The sequence below is a fragment of the Coenobita brevimanus genome, chromosome 25, assembly GCF_032717465.1.
Source record: "Coenobita brevimanus isolate Jiangsu-jjx chromosome 25, ASM3271746v2, whole genome shotgun sequence".
Taxonomy (NCBI): domain Eukaryota; kingdom Metazoa; phylum Arthropoda; class Malacostraca; order Decapoda; family Coenobitidae; genus Coenobita; species Coenobita brevimanus.
Window position 1 is genome coordinate 21579618 of NC_136978.1, and position 5259 is coordinate 21584876.

The following is a 5259-nucleotide window of genomic DNA, read 5'->3' on the forward strand; positions in this document are numbered from 1 at the left end:
CCACACGTAGGTCTACTCCCACCCGCACCCTTAAGTCCACTTCCACACGTAGGTCTACTCCCACCCGCACCCTTAAGTCCACTTCCACACCTACGCATGCCCACACCTACACATGCACACACTCCCACACCTACAGTACACACATACACACTCCACCACACCTACACACATGCGCACTCCCACACCTCACCCACAACTCCTCCTTCCACATCCAGTCCCGCTTCTGCAGAAGGAGGGGAGTAAACAGACAACAACATACAGAATAACCCCATCAGCGGGATGACAAAGCAAAGATAGGGTAGATTCAGAATAACGTAAAAGACTGCATGAAGACGGAATATGAAGATGTTAGATGAAACTGTCAAGAATTAAATACAATAAACACGAAACAATCAAGATGAGAAGGGATACGATAAGTTTAGAGATAAAAGGGCCGTACTATAAACACCAAACGCCAGTACTGACGAACGTGGGAGTCTGACGTTGACGAATGTGAACTTCTGGCGTTCATGTTTTTCGTACCATAAATTAATTTGCAGCTCACGCCAGGCGTTCCTCACCTGGTTATTGCGTAAAGTAGTGGTGGAATGTGATAGGTGGATAAACGCCACCAGAGACCCCCCTTTCGTGTAACAGATTTCCATATTATATAAACAGCCTAACATAGCTTTTTTTTTTTTTTTTTCCCCATTTATAAGCATTCAATAATTCAGGAACAAAATTTTAATTGGCAGGCTAAAATATGTGTCTTAAAAGCATTTTGGAACGGTAACAATTTTAAAGTTTGTGCGTTAGCCAGCTGAGTGTTGTAGTTACCATACGTGAGGGCAAGCCAATAACTCCTGACTCCAGTCCAACAATACCTCCGTGCGCGTGTGACAATCTTGGCACTGAAAAATCTTGAAATATATTTGACTTTTCTTATGAGGTGCTTCTGGAAGTATTTCACATGCATTTTAAGTGTAGTGTTGATTCATGCAGCAGCTGCAGTGATTGCTAACATAATCAAGGAAAATCAGCCAGTACTTTCTGGGTGCAGTACCAATTTTCCTCCATCCTTGAAACTAAATAAGTGTATAACATACCGTATAAGAAGAGTAATTATACAATATTATATTACACGGCAGAAACTGCAGAAATTAGAGTTAAGTCACCGTTGGCAAGTATCCAATAATACTTGTGCACTCACTTCGCTCGTAAAAATTCAAATCTACATTTCATCAACAACTAATTAACCCCAATAACTGCATCATGAGACGAAATCATAATTCATGCTTAGTCTATACAATATACTGTATCTTGCTCGTAAACACATCATCTCAGAGTTCTACCTTCAATTTTTACCAATTCTAACGTACATACACATATTTCTTACGTAAAAATAATCGCCTTGAATGGGTAAGTGATGTGTTTGGTGTATTAACAGAAGAAACATGAAAAACTCACGCGCTCTTAGTGCTCATGAATAGTAATCTCGCTAAATCTAGCGACAGTCGCGGCATTCACACGCTTGAACTGGGTTTCGCCAAGGCCAAGTCTGACGGTCCCGATTTTCTGAATTAAGGATGATTGACGGCCAGGAACGTCTGACGACTAAACGTCGCCGTTCGACCTCATTAGCTCTTAGTTTTTAAAGTATGGCCCAAAGAGGCAAGAAGAAACAGTGCAATAAAATAGAACAAAAATAGTTAAACATTTCAGCAAGATTTTATGTAGCTTAGAACAGCCCCTGACGGTAAAGGAGTTAACGAGGGACATATCCAAGACTTTCCAGTTCGAAAAGTACCTGTGTCTCCCATATGGACAAATGAGTCCGAAAGAACACGGATAAAAATGAACCTCCATCGTACTGAAAGTGGTAAGAATAAAAAGACCATTAAAGGGATAACTTAACGAATCTGGAAACAACCAACGGACCAAGAAAATAAAAGGAAAATTATAACACAGAAAAGGAAGACTAGAGAACAACAAAGAATGGCTAAGAAATAATGATCAGCCATAAATTATGAAAATACAGTCCATGAACAGAGGGAATGAAGCTGCAAAATAGTGTAAAAAAAAAAAAGGGAGTGGGGGAAGAATAAAGATAACGAAGAAAAGCTAGTAAGATAAAGGAGTGGAGAGAGAGAGAGAGAGAGAGAGAGAGAGAGAGAGACGGGTGGGATATTATACCGTCTACAATCTCTATCATCCAACACTTATACTGCCTCACCAGGAGTGCAGTAGCCTCGGACTGAGCTACGGTAGTTACTTTGTCCAGACATTTAAGGCGGGAGTGACCAGTCGCTTGTCCTTGTGACTATGTATAAGCAACAGCCATCCATAGGTTGCAACAACTAGTTGGCTACATCCGATTCCTGGACATCAAGTAACCATTTAGCAGGTCACACAATACAAAGTCATCTGAGGGTAGTGCTACATCAAGCGAGTGGATGGTGGACGCCCTAACCTACCACTGATTTCAAAAGGCTAACGGTACAAAGATATTGCTGAAGATAAAGGTGAGGGAAGGGATTGAGTCAACAACAATTGTCGATATGGAAATAAACACAAGACAGCAACACAGAAGCCTTTGTAAGAGAAGAGGCTGGAGGAAGAAAAATGTGTAACAAGATGCAACGGAAAAATATGGTAAAGAAAATACACAAGGGATGTGGCACCCCCAATCTCTCTCTCTCTCTCTCTCTCTCTCTCTCTCTCTCTCTCAAAAGGACGTAAATGACGGGCAGTACTGCTACTACCACTACTCCTATTTATATAATAATATTAATAATAATAATTAGCCTGTATTTCTCTCTCTATCTGCCTATTGCCAGACGTCTTAATCCTGTAAGGGGTGGCTACAAACAAATCGCCTCAACGCCGCACTGTCCTCTGCCTTGTTGTTGCCCTCCCACCAACTCACACACCCCTCTTTCACATACGGTAACTCACTACTCCATCCCTCCATTTTAGCCTTGGTCTCCCTCTCCTCCTTCCCCCTCCACCTCACTCGCATACATTCAATAATAACTGCCTTTGAACTTAGCGAAGACAAATAAAGTGGGTCCAGAATTATTATCATGGAATAAAGTCTACTGACTGTAAAACATATGGAAGAAAACTGTTAAAAAAGGGTAAGCCTGGTGTCAAAATATCTACTGACATATAAACAGAGTATCCAAGCTTCCAGAGTGGCAGGGGATATGTTACTCTGATATGTGTATGTAATACGGCAGATGGTGCAAATGGCATATGTGGAAGAGTGCAAGATAATTATGGGACTGTGGATGTGTTACGTAGGCATGTAAAGAGTGGAAGGAAAATGGGTGGAAGCTGTACTTTTTACAATAGAAAAAAAAAAAAAAACTGCAGATAGAGGTCTGGGCGAGCAGTTCGGTTCTATAAGAGTAAAACAAAAGTGTGAGATATCTTCATGATTGTTAAATACCGTACAATACAAAAATAAAATGGAACTCAAAATATGTTTGTAATAATCTGATACAAGTACAATTCCTAGTCATACTGAGAATATAAAGTAATAAAGTGAAACATTAAAATTGTTTTATTCGTGATGCCCAGGTCCACTGGGGGATTATTATGATTAGCCTATTGATAGACTTGATTTTTGTCTCATAGGGAGTAACATCATCAGTTTAGAGAGAGAGAAAGAGAGAGAGAGAGGGGGGGGAGGGAGGGGAGCTGGAGCCTCTCTCTCTCTCTCTCTCTCACTGACACACACACACACACACACACACACACACACACACACTTAGCCTGGTAAACTTAGCTGACACTAAATTATATACTGATGCATGTACAGTAAACACCACTACAATATATTAACACTTTCACCATCTCATTTTTCTCGTCTTCCTTATCTCTTCCATTTCATCATTCATTCTTACCAAATCAGTTTTCTACTCTCTCACGTCGCTTTGTATTAATCTCTTTCCATTTCCTGCTTCCTTCTCCTCTCTTCCTTCCTCTCAATCCTTTCCCTTCCCTTCTTCTCTCCTCCTCTCACCCCATCCGTCTTCCTAATCCCCCCCCTCTTCTCTTACCTCCACTCTTCTCCTCCTCCCTCCACCTCCCATTTCCTTTTCATTCTCTCCCCTGCATCCCATACCCTCCTATTTCCACCCATGCCTTTTTCCCTATCATTTCTCTCTTTCCCTTCTTTCCAAAATCTTTTCCCTCTCCCCCTCCTTTCCTCCTCCTCCCTTCCCCTCTCGCTCATCCCCCATCTTTTTCCCCTGGTCTCCTCTTTCACTTTATTCTCTTAAATTCCCATCTCCTCCCTTCATCATCATCTCCCTCGCTTCTCTCTTATTTTTCCCAACCTTTCCCTTTATCTTCTCTCTCTCACGCCTCTCTCTACCACTCAACTTCTCATCACACTCCTCTCCTTTCTCTACCCCCTCCCTCTCTTTTTCCCCCTTTCCTGTTTCCTTCCTTCTCACACCCTTCTTTCCTCAGTGACCTCCTCCCCATCCTACTCCTCTTTCCTGTAACTCTCCCCAGGGCCCTCTCTTGCGATACGTATTCTCAAATAACATCGTCCTATCCATACACCTCTTCCTTTCTTCTCTCACTTCTTTCTCTTCTATTCTTTCTCAGTCCTTCTCCTCTCTTATCTATCCCTCTTCTTCCCCTCTTTCTTTCCTCTTATAATCTATACACTCCTCTCCTCTCCCTTCTTTCTCCCTCTCCCATTACTCTTAAATCTATCCAATTACCGTTTCATCCCTCTTCACTCCTTTCCTCTTCTATCTTAATTTCATGCAATCCATTTACATCTTACTCTTCCTCTCTCTTCTCATTTCTCTCTTCCACTTTTTTCTTCCCTTCCTTTCCCTCTCTCTTTTCCTTCCTTCTCTCTTCTTCCCATCTGTTCACACTCCCTTCTCCTCCTAAACCTCGCCTCTTCCATCTGAATTTTTTTTTCCATAACACAGACTTCTTTCTCCTCTATTTTGTTCTCATCCTCTCTCTCTTCTTCCTCCTCCATCCTTCCACTCCCATTCCTTCCTCCTTCCCTCCCACTACATACACCCCAGACCCTCATGCCAACCCTACACTCTTCTTCCCCCCCCCATCATTCTCTTCTCTCCCATCCCGTCCCTCTTTTCTACACATCTCTTCCCTCAGCCTCCCTCCCTCCTCTTCCCTCTCCCCCGTTCTCAGCTACTCCCCATCTCCTCCATTCCACCTCCCTCCCTTCTACCTTTCCTCTGCCATCCCACCATTTATTTTTATCGAACTATTCACATCTTCCTC